This window comes from Cebus imitator, unplaced genomic scaffold (assembly GCF_001604975.1).
Source record: "Cebus imitator isolate Cc_AM_T3 unplaced genomic scaffold, Cebus_imitator-1.0 Scaffold959, whole genome shotgun sequence".
In the NCBI taxonomy this organism is placed as follows: domain Eukaryota; kingdom Metazoa; phylum Chordata; class Mammalia; order Primates; family Cebidae; genus Cebus; species Cebus imitator.
In genome coordinates this window covers 92857-105752 of record NW_016108274.1, presented here as the reverse complement: position 1 = coordinate 105752, position 12896 = coordinate 92857, and positions in this window count along the sequence as shown.

Below are 12896 nucleotides of genomic sequence, written 5' to 3'. Positions count from 1 at the left end.
TCCAGCACTTTGGGATGCTTTGGCAGGTAGATCACCTGGAGTCAGGAGTTCAATACCGGCATGGCCAATACTGGGGAGCCTCCTCTCTACTAAGTATTCAAAAATTAGCCAGTTATGTTTGTGGGTGCTTGTAATTCCAGATACTCAGGAGGCTGAAATAGGAGAATCACTTGATCTCCAGAAGTAGAGTTTACAGGCAGCTGAGATCACACCATTGCACTCCATCCTGGGTGCCAAGAACACAGCTCCATCTAAAAATACATATATTTTATCAAAAATCACTTCTGAATTTTGTCAAATGCTTCTACATCAATTGAGATTCTGTTTCATTTTATTTTGTTGTGTTAATGTGCTGTATCACATAGACACCTACATGTAAAACCTGCCTTAAATGACACAGAAAAATTCTACTTGGATATAATGTGTAATTTAAGAAATATTGTGTTAATCTATAATAAGTGTACACTTTTATGGGGAAAATATAATGACCTGACACATACATACATATTAATATGATCAAATCAGGATAATTGGTATATTCCTCTCCTCAAACATTTATAACTTATTTGTGGTGAAACATACAAAATCATTCCTGCTAGCTATATTGAGATATACTTTATTGTTGATTATAGTCAATCTTATTGAGATATACTTTATTGTTGATTATAGTCAATCTATTGCACAATAAGACACTCAAAATTATTCTTTCTTTCTAATTGTAACTTTGGACTCATTAAGTATTCTTTTCCCAGAGTCCTCTCATTATTAACTTTCAGAGAAGTAGCCCTATTCCTACTTCAATGAAACCAGCTTTTTAGAATGCCAAGTATGCTTGGGAACACATGTTGTTTTCATTTGTGTCCAGCATATTTTGCTCACCATAACGTGCTCTATGAACACTCACATTGTCACAGTGACAGAATCTTGTTCTGTTTTTGGACTAAGAATAATCTATTTCATATCTATATAAACATATACATACATAAGAGAATTATATGTATATATACACATATAATACATATATGCGTATATATACATATATATGTATACACACACACACACACACACATATTTGTGTGTGTGTGTGTATGTTCATGTCTTTTGACCCTATATAAAAGGGTCTGTCTGTTTATCTGTTGATGGGAATAGAAGTGGATTTTTTTTCATATCTTAGCTATAAAGATAAGCTAAACTCCATAAACATGGAATTGCAGCTATTAAGCATAAAATCAGAGAACAACACTAATTTTAGTTTCTTTGAATGTATACCCAGCAGTAAGACTGCTGCATACAATGGTAGCTCCATTATTAATTTTTTAATAAATCACAATACTGTTTTCTATAATGATGTACTAATTTACATTACATTTTCATTACATTAAACAGATTGTATGGAGATATTTTTATCTCCAAATTCATGTGGTCACATTTTTTTAGAATAACCATTCACACTTGAATGAGGCAATGTCTCTTTGTGCTTTTCCTTGATAACTGATAAGCATTTTTCACATGCCATTTGAACATTTGTATAACCTTTTTTGAAAAAAAAATTGTAAAACTATTTTGTCCATTTATTTTATTGTTTTAGCAAATTATATTATGGAATCAGCGGAACAGAAGCTAGAATCAGTTTCTGAGCTTTGAACCTTTATCTTACTAAGTAAGCATAGTAGTTTTCTTTATTAGTAGTTTTATCCTACTCTTATGTCCATCTCTCCATCCCGACTCTTCTATTCTCCAGGGTTACTGATGCTAATTTTATGAAGTACCCAATGTTTAGCTCTCATTTATAAACGAGAATATGTGGTGTTTGTGTTTTTATTTCTGAGTTACTTCACCTAGGGTAATATCTTGACAAGATTTTGTTCTTTTTAATGCTTTGTAGTATTCTGTACTGTATATATATGACAACATTTTTAATCCAATCCATCATTTACAGGAAATTTGGTTGATACAATATATTTGCTGTCTTGAACAGCACTGCAATGAACAAGTGGGTACATATGACTTTATAGAAAACTGATTTTTTACATTTTATTTATTTATTTATTTTGTGATGGAATCTTGCTCCATCACCAGACTGGAGTGCAGTAGCATGACCTCGGTTCACTGCAACCTCCACCTCCTGGGTTCAAGTTATTCTCCTGCCTCAGCCTCCAAAGCAGCTGGACTACAGGTGTGTGCCACCATGCTCAGCTAATTTTCTGTGTATTTTAGTAGAAACAAGGTTTCACCATCTTGGCCAGGATAGTATCCATCTCCTGACCTCATGAACCACCCACCTGCCTCCTAAAATGTTAGGATTACAGGCGTGAGCCACAGCACCCAGTTAATTTATGTTTTTAAATATATACCTATTAATGGGATTGCTGGCTTTAATGATTGTTCAATTCAGTTTTTTGAGAAATTTTTGAACTGCTCTCCATTTGTGGCTGAACAAATTTATACTTCCAGTAACAATCTATATAAGTTTCCCTTTTCTATGAAGTCTCGCCAAAAACTAGTATTATTTTACTTTTTAACAAAAGCCATTCTGATTGTTATGACATGGTAACTTGTGGCTTTTGACTTCCATTTCTTTGAGGATGAGTGACAATAAGCATTTTTTTTTCATACATTTGTTAGCAAACCGCCTATATTTCTTTTGAAAAATGTGTGTTCATGCATTTGCCCCTATTTAGAAGATGCTGGACATTAGAACTTTGTCAGATGCCTAGTTCACTTGTCCATTTTCATACTGCTGATAAAAACATACCCATGACTGGGTAATTTATGATGAATAAGAACTTTAATGGACTCACAATTCCTTCTGCCTGAGGTGGCCTCACAATCATGGTAGAAGGCAAAACTATGTTGTGTAGGGTGGCAAACTAAAGAGAATGAAAACCAAGTGAATGAGGAAACCCCTTATGAAAAATAGAAAATTTTGTGAAACTTATTCATCACCAAGAGAACAGTACGGGGAAACTGCCCCCATGATTCAGTTGTCTCTCACCAAGTTTCTTGCACAAGATTCAGAAATAATGGGAGTTGCAATTTAAAATAAGATTTGGGTGGGGACACAGACAAAGCATATCATGCCAACCTGGGCTCCTCCCAAATCTTATGGTCTCACATTTCAAAATCAATTCTATCTTTCCAACACTCCCCCAAAGCCTTAACTCATTTCAACTTTAAATAAAATGTCCAATGTCACATCTAAGACAGTCCAAGTCTGTTCTGCCCACCAGCCTGTAAAATCAAAACAAGTTTGTTTTTGCTACATACAAGGTGTATACAAGTATTGGGTAAACATACCTATTCCAAATAGGATCAATTGGCCAAAACAAAGGGGCTAAAAATGCCATGCAACACCAAAATCTAGTAAGGCAATCACTAAACATTAAAGTTCTCCTTTGTGACTCTGCAAGAAACAGACTCCCTCCAAGCTAGTTTTGTAGACTGGCAGTGAGTGTCTTTGACTTTTCCAGGTACTCAGTGCAAGATACCAGTGGATCTATCATTGTAGATGACCGTGGCCCTCTTCTCTCAGTTCCACTAGGCACTTTCCCAGCTGGGACACTGTGTGGGGACTTGAACCCCAAGTTTCCTTTCTTCTCTGCCTTAGCAGGGTTTCTCCATGAGGGCCCCACCCCTGCAGCAAGCTTCTACATGAATATCAGATGTTTCCATATGTGCCCTGAAAAGTAGGTAGAGGTTCCCAAATTTTAATTTTTAATTTCCGTGCTTATACAAATGCAATACCATGTGATGGTTGCCAAGGCTTGAGGCTTGCAGCATCTGAAGCCATGGTCCAAGCTGTACTTTGTTGTCCCCACTTAGCCATATCTGGAGCAACTGAGACAGAGGCTGCACACAGCAACAGGACCCTGAGTCTAGCCCAGTAAACTACTTTTTCCTCCTAGGCCTCTGGGCCTGTGATGGGAGTGGCTGCTGTGAAAATCCCTGACATGCCCTGGCAACATTTTTTTTTGTATTGTCTTAGACATTAACATTTGGCTCTTCAATACTTATGCAAATTTGTGTTGCCAGCATGGATTTTTCCTTGAAAAATAATTTTTTCTTTTCTATCACATCATCACGCTACAAATTTTTGAAATTTTATTCTTTGTTTTGCTTTTAAAACTTACTGTTTTTAAGAGCAACAAGTTACATTTTGAATGCTTTGCTGCTTAGAAATTTGTTCCATCAGATATCATAAATTATCTCAAGGGAAATGTTCCTCAGATGTCTAGGGCAGGGGCAAAATCTTGCCAGCCACTGCTAAAACACAACAAGAGTCAACTTTGCTCCAGTTTCCAACAAGTTCCTCATTTCCATCTGAGACAATCTCAGCTAGATTTCATTGTCCATATGATTATCAGCATTTTGACCAAAGCCATTCAACATATCTCTAGGAAGTTCCAAACCTTCTCACATTTTATTACCTTCTTCTGAACTCTCTAAGCTGTTCCAACCACTGCCTGTTACACAGTTCCAAAGTCATTTCCATATTTCTGGGTATCTCATAGCAGTGCCCTACTCTGCTGGTAAAGATTTGCCATATTAGTCTATTTTTTACAATGCTTACAAAGAATACTTATTAGAGACTCAGAAATTAATTTTTTAAAAATAGGTAATTGACTCACAGTTAATTGCACATAACAGGGGAGGCTTCACAATCATGGTGGAGGGTGAAGGAAGTGCCAAGAGACACCTTTCATGGCAACAGGCAAGAGGTAGAGCCAAGTGAAAGCAGAAATCTTTATAGTATCATCAGATTTCATGAAATTTATTTACTGTCATGAGAACATTATGGGAGACAGTGCCACCAGGATTCATTTATTTCCCAGCAGGTTTCTCCCACATCTGGTAATTATGGGAGCCACAATTTAATATGACATTTTGGTGGGGACACAGTCAAACCATATCACATAGTTTGCACATATTTTTATCCCATTCCATGGGTTTTCTGTTTACTCTGTCTATTTTATATCTGTGCAGGGGCTCTTGAGTCTAACTTAAGTTTGTCAATTTTGTTTTTATTTATATTGCTTTTGGGGATTTAGCCACAAATTTTTTAGCAAGATGGATTTTGAGAAAGTTATTTCCTAAGTTTTCTTGCAGGATTTTTATAGTTTGAGGTCTTACATTTAAGTCTTTAAACTAATTGTCAGTTAATTTTTGTATATAGTGATAGCGGGAGTCTAGTTTCATTCCTCTGAGTATATTGTTCATTTTAAAGTCATGTTATTTGTCATTTTGCCAATTGAGTTGTTTGAATTCACTGTGTATTCTAGCTATCAACCTATTATCAGTTTTTTTGGGCAAATATTTTCTCCTATTCTATATTTTGTCTCATTATTTTCTTTGCTGTGCAGAAACTTTTAAGTTTTCTCTCCTGAATACTGTTTTTTTTTTAAGATTTATTTACATTAGAAGGTAAGATAATTCTTTTGTTGCTTGAATTTTGTAGTAAGGTAGTCATATGAATGATAGAATCCTTCAGTGAAGTATCCAGGGCCCAGCCCAACAGATTATTTATTATCATTATCATTATTATTATTGTTATTATTAGCCTGTATTTCATATGCCCAAGACTGTGATTTACAGAACTAAAGTAAAATACTAAATTTAATCTCAACTTTAGTCCACACCAAAATTACAGCATTACGATAATATGTAACAGACTGTCAGTCAAGAGATCGAGATCATCCTGGCCAACATGGTGAAAACCCATCTCTACTAAAAAAAAAAAAATGTGAAAAATTAGCTCGGCATGGTGATGTGCACCTGTAGTTCCAGCTACTGGGGAGGCTGAGGCAGGAGAATTGCTTAAACCGGGAGGCGGAGGTTTCAGTGAGCCAAGGTCACTCTTCTGCACTCCAGCCTGGTGCCTGGTGATGCAGTGAGGCTCTGTCTCAAAAATAAAAAATATATAACAGACTATCATCAGTCATATCAGTCCCCACAATGACTTGTCATTTCCTGACTATTTTAATTTATTCTAGGTGTTGTGGGTTCCAGGAATCTCCTAAAATTATCAGGCACGGTTTGCTATAAAAAGGCATAATTGGTGTCAACACATGTGATTCTGTGTTGTTCATTGCTTCTTATCCTTAGGACACCTAGACTATCCCCCGTGTGAAAAGGGGACCTCTTTACTGGGACACTGGTGATGACTTCAGTAAGAGCTTTGCTATGTTTGTGTACTGCCCTGCATTCTAGCAGGACAGGGGTGTCAGACACATTACATGTATTTGTTGATTCAAATTTGGAAGCTGGTACTTTCCCATGGAGGCTGAGTTCTCTGAGCGCTCATTGCTCCTTTCCAGATTATAATGGTCATTTTTCTAATCTTGATTCAACTATCCTTTACTGTGGCTATATATCTTGAGGTTACCTTATTCTCAACTTGGATGGATTTACCTTACAGGTTTAACAATTCCATATTATCTCTACCAGGGACCAGGAGAAATTCCTGAAGGCCTTCATTTCTTTGGTGTAATACTTCATTTATTAAAACACAACCAGTGATACATGGCTTTACCAGTCTTTTACATATGCTTTTTAGATGGTGGTTGTTATGAAAATGGTTACAAGCTGTCCAGGTGTTGACTGGGAATGAGAAAGCTGAGGATAAACAGAGGAGATATGAAGGTCTTCAAGAAGAAAGGCAAAATTTCAATTTCTACCACCAACACCATGAAACTGCATAAGATAAGGGAATACAGAATGTAGAATGACCTAGATGTCAGGAAACACCAGACATGTGAAGGGTCGAGGAAATTCACCACACTTGTAATACCTATTGTTGGTGGTGACATGCAAAAGTTATCATTCCCTTGGAACTTGGAGTTCACCTCAGCACCTGCAGCCATATGATGGTTGGGTGCTGGTAGGTGTCTCCTTATAGGTTTCTGTTGTTCCTTTATCTTTTCTCTTTTCTGTTTTTCCCCCCCACAGGCAGAGTTGGTCATTTCCTTCTGACATACAGTAAAATGGGAACAGCACTTTTGTCCTTGTGTTTTCTGGGCTTTTTCTCCACTCCTTTACTGTGAGTAAAGAGCTCTATGATGGTGCAGAAGGGATAGCCAGCTCAGATCCCAATGCAAATAGCAGTTTGGTATTCTGGATGACAGGATTCTTTTTAATCATTTCTATGTAGGATCCTGCTTCTCTTTCTTCTTTGTTGTAGGAATCTCAATCTCATACCAAGATGCTCAGAAGACTATAGCAACTCTGCAGTACCATAATATAGACTGAGCTAGAATATCTTTGTCTGAGTCATTTAGCTCTTAATTGGACTCCACCATGAAGGGGAATTTTGTGGCTTGCTCTGTCACTTACCACTGCAGTCCAGTTTTGTGGTATAGTTTAGAGAAATGTTATTTTATCTTTTGCCTTTGGAAAGGATTTCTTTACATGTTTCTGAGAGGATTATTTTCTGGTTGAGCCACAGTTCACCCTTGAGGATTGTTCTGTTTTCCTCACTGAATCTTCATTTATGTTATCATTTCCTCATTATAGACTATCAGGGTAGTGGTGTTTCAGGTAGTTTTCCCCCCTTGTTCATGTTTTCTTGTATTTTCAGTTTCATACCAGAAAGTCAATGTTCAAGAGGACTCTATTAAGTGGAACACAGCTAACTCCCAGCTGTGTATTCCTGCTCCTGGGCTGCATAGTGCTGCTCATGCAGCTTGCAGTCCTGTTGCCACAGCTGCACAGCAAGAGTGGGAAAGATGGTGGCAGTGTCACCATCTAGGGCCCTCAGAGGTGCTAGGACCATGAAAGAGTGGACTTCGGTGGGTACAGTGCACTTTCATTAGTCTCTTTGTGCCTTTGCTTCATTTTGAGGTTTTATCCAATAATTATTTACCTAGTTCAAGGCCATTAAAGTTTTATCTATGTTTTCTTCTGGAAATTTCAAGATTTAGTCTTATGTTTAAGGCTTTAATTCATTTTAAGTGACTTTTTAACATATTTGATAGGGGTCAAAGTACATTTTTCTGCACGTGGATACCCAATTGTTTAAGCACCATTTATTGAAGAGATCTTTCTTTAATGTGTTTTTGTTTTACAACTAGGTCATAAACATTCACATATACATGTAAATTTATGTATGGGCTCTCTGTTCCATGTTTTTATATTAATATAATGCTGCTTTGCTTACCATAGTTTTGATGTATACTTTGAAATCAGGTATTGTGATGTTGCCAGTTTTATTGTCATGCTGATTGCTTTTGTTCAAAATTCCTCAATTCAAGCAATTTTACATCATCGAGGTTATTTTTCTGATCCAGATACATTTTAAAATTATTTTTTCTTTATCGATATGAAGAATGTCTATGAGCCTATGAGTATTTTGATGCAGATTTTTTGAATCTGTAAATCTGTCTAGTAGTGTAGAAAATTTAACAATATGCATTCCTCAATTTAAGAAAATAAAATTTATTTTATTTATATCTTCTTTAATATTTTATGGTGTTTTATAAAATTTATTGTAGAGATCATTCACGTCTTTAGTTATATTTATTTATAGATAGCTTATGTTCTGTAACCATTATAAATAGGATTGTTTTCTCAAGGTTTTTTAAAGATTACTTACTATTAATATTTGCATATAGAAATGCTACTGATATTTGTATGTTGATTTTGTATACTGCAACTTCACTAAACTTGTTAGTTCTAATAGGTTTTTAGTGGCATCTTTTGGGATTTTTATATATAAAGTCATGTCTGAAAACAGGTACAATTTTACTTTTTTTCCATTTGAATACCTTTTATTTCTTTTACTTTACTGATTTCTTAGGCTAGTACTTCCAGCACTAGGTAGAACAGAAATGGTGAAAACAAACTTCCTTGTCTTATTCAACATTACAGAGAAATGCTTTCAGTTTTTTTGTTGTAGTTATCTGTGAGTTTTTATTTATTGTGTTGGTATATGTACCTTCTATATTAACTTGGTTGAGAATTTTCAAAGCGAAGTTATGTTTTTGTCAAATACTTCTTCTGCTTCTGTTGAAATGATCAAATTTTTTGTCTTCACTCTTAATGAATATTTATCATTTTGCCTCTATAAAATCATCCTTGGAGACCTGGGATGAATGTGCCATTTATTTATAGGGAATTATATTTTGAATGTGTTTTATAATATTATTTATCTGTTCATAATCTTAGTTGCTTCATGATAATGTTGGCATTATAGGGTGGGTTTGAAGTTATTTTATCTTTTTAGTATCTGGAATAGATTGAGATAAGTTGGTATTTGTTTTTCTCTCAAGTTTAGTGTAATTTTGCAGTTATGCCTTAAGTCATGAGCTTTACTTTGGTAGATTTTTCTTTTTAATTATTACTATCAATTTCCTCATTCATTGTCCTGTTCAGATTTTCCACTCTTTCTTAATGTACTCTTACTGAAATCATGTGTCCAATATTTCACATTTCTCCAACATATCCAATTTATTGGCATATAATTTTTTCACAATAGTCTGTCATGATATTCTCTATCTTTTTGGTACCATTATCTATGTCTCTTTTAATTTCCCTCTAGACACTGCTTTAAATGTATTCCAGGGATTCTGGTATATTGTGTCTTTGTTCTCACTGGTTTTGAAGAAGATCTTTATTTCTTCCTTCATTTCATTATTTATCCAGTAGTCATTCAAGAGCAGGTTGTTAAATTTCCATGTAGTTGTATGGTTTTGAGTGAGTTCCTTAATCCTGATTTCTAATTTGATTGTTCGGTGTCTGAGAGACTGTTTGCTATTATTTCCATTGTTTTGCATTTGTTGAGGAGTGATTTACTTCCAATTATGTGGTCGCTTTTTAAGTAAGTGCATTGTGGTGCTGAGAAGAATGTATAATCGGTAGGTTTGTGGTGGAGAGTTTTGTAAATGTCTATTAGGTCCTCTTGGTCCGGATCTGAGTGCAAGTCCTAAATATCCTTGTTAATTTTCTGTCTCATTGATGTAAGATTCACAGTGGGGTGTTTAAGTCTCCAACTATTATTGTGTGGGAGTCTAAATCCCTTTATAGGTCATTAAGAATGTATCTGGGTGCTCTTGTATTGGGTGCATATATATTTAGGATGGTTAGTTCTTCTTGTTGCCTTGATCCCTCTACCATTATGTAATGCCCTTCTTTGAGTCTTCATCCTTGGTTTTAAGTTCACTTTATCAGATACTAGCATTGCAACCTTATTTTTATTTACTCTCCATTTGCTTGCAAAATATTCCTCCATCTCTTTATTTTGTGTCTATGTGTTTCTTTGTATGTGAGATGGTCACCTAAATACAGCACAGCAATGAGTCTTGACTCTTTATCCTTTTGCCAGTCTGTGTCTTTTCATTGGGGCATTTAGCCTGTTTACCTTAGTTAATTTTATGTGTGAATTTGATCCTGCCATTTTGGTACTAGCCACTTGTTTAACATGTTAGTTGATGCAGTTTCTTCATTGTGTAGATGGTCTTTATCATTTACTACATTTTTGCAGTGGCTGCTACTGGTTGTTCCTTTCCATGCTTAGTGCTTTCTTCAGGAGCTCTTGTAAGACAGGCCTGATGGTCACAAAATCTCTCAGCAATTGCTTGTCTGTAAAATATTTTTTTTCTCCTTCACTTATGAAGCTTGATTTAGCTCGATATGAAATTCTGGTTTGAAAGTTATTTTATTTAAGGATGTTGAATATCGGCCCCCACTGTCTTTTGGCTTGTATGTTTTCTGCAGAGAGATCTGTTCTGAGTCTAACAGGCTTCCCTTTGTGGGTAACCTGACTTTTCTCTCTGGCTGTTCTTAATTTTTTCTGCATTTCAATCCTGATGCAACTGACAATTATGTGTCTTGGGGTTGCTCTTCTTGAGGAATGTACTTGTGGCATTCTCTGTATTTTCTGGATTTGCATGTTGGCCTGTCTTGTTGCGCTGGGGAAGTTCTCCTAGATAATATCCTGAAGAGTGTTTCCAGCTTGTATTCATTATCCTCATCACACTCAGGTACTCCAATCAAACACAGATTAGATCTTTTCACACAATGCCATATTTCTTGGAGGTTTTCTTAATTTCCTTTCAATCCTTCTTCTCTAATCTTGCCACCTTATTTTATTTCATTGAGTTAATCTGCAGTCTCTGATATTCTTTCTTCCAACTTGATTGATTCAGCTATTGAATCTGGTGTAAGCTTTGTGAAGTTTCCGTGCTATGTTTTTCAGCTGCGTCAAGTGGTTAATCTTATTCTCTAAGCTGGTTATTCTAGTTAGCATTTTATCTAACCTGTTCTCAAAGTTCTTAGTTCCTTTGCATTGGGTTAGAGCATGCTCCTTAATCTCAGAGAATGCTGCTATTATGCACCTTCTGTTAATTGTTCAAATTCATTCTCCATCCAGTTTTTCTCCCTTGTTGATGAGGGGTGATCCCTTGGAGAAGCGACATTCTGGTTTTTGGTGTTTTCAGCCTTTTTGTGCTGCTTTCTTCTCATCTTTGTGGATTTATCTACCTTTGGTCTTTGAAGTTGGTGACTTTCAGATGGGATCTCTGGACGTCCTTTCTTTGGATGTTGAAGCTATTTCTTTCTGTTTTGTTTTTCCTTCTATGTATTGATTCATTCTTATTTAATTAATTTGCTGTGACATTCTCACTCTGTGTCACTCAAGGTGTGAGACAATACTCCCAGCACATGACATGATTCATTTCTTTTTTGGAGATGGGGCTTTGCTCTTGTTACTCCAGACTGGAGTACAGTGGGGACATCTCAGCTCACCACAAACTCGGCCTCCCGGGTTCAAGTGATTCTCCTGCCTCAGTCTCCCGAGTAGCTGGGATTGTAGGCACCTGACACCATGCGTGGCTAATTTTGTATTTTCAGTAGAGATAGGGTTTACACCATGTTGGCCAGGCTGATCTCGAACTGCTGGCCTCAGGTCATCCTCCGTCCTCAGCCTCCCAAAACGCTGGGATTACAGGCTTGAGCGACGGTGCCTGGCCTCACACCTAGTTTTTTTCTCTACCTCCTTTAACTTTTATGCTTGCAAACTCTGAAGCCTGTGAGTCCCTTTCCTCTGTACAGAAAATGTCGCTCTTAGCAGCCCTTTCCAGAAGGCTGTCTCCATTTACTGGAAACCTCCAGTCCAGTATGTGTCATCCACATAGGCCTTTGTCACCAAAGACCCTCTTTTCTCCCCAGAACGCCTATTATCTTTCTCAAAGGGCCTTTCATTTTGCAATCAGAAGGGATTTATGAAAAATTAATTTCCATGTTTGCCTTGGGAGAATGTTTTTGATGAGCATGGCGGGTTTGTGCCTGGCAGGCTGAAGTTATCACAGGCATGGGAGCATACTGACATGGTTTTTAGGCTCAATAATACCTCTGCAAAGACTGCCTCAGAGGGTACACAATTTGCTGTTATTTCTAATGAGGTCCAAAAATGAAGCTTTTGCTGTGTTTATAAGCGGGAGGCTTTTTTCCCCTATGATTTTTTTTTTTTCAGAAGTGTCTGTTCCTATCCTTCACCCACTTTTGGATGGGGTTCAAACTGACACAAGAACAGAGAAACAAACGCCGCATGTTGTCACTCACAAGTGGGTGTTGAACAATGAGGACACATGACACAGTTAGGGGAGCATCACACAGTTGGTCCTGTCAGGTGTGTGTGCCGGCTAAGAGAGGGAAAGCAGGGGTGTGTACTGGGGAGGATTAGCATGTGGTATGGGGTTGGGGAGGAATGGCAGGGGGTGGAAGTTAGGGGAAGGATGGGGGGAGGGGTCTAGGGCAGGGATAGCAGTGGGTTGGGGCTAGGGGAGGAATAGCAGGCTGTGGGGAGCTATGGGAAGAAAAGCAGGGGTTAGAGGCTAGGGGAGTGATAACAGGCATGTGGGGGCTAGCGGAGGGATAGCATGGGGTTAGGGATTAGAGGAGGGTAG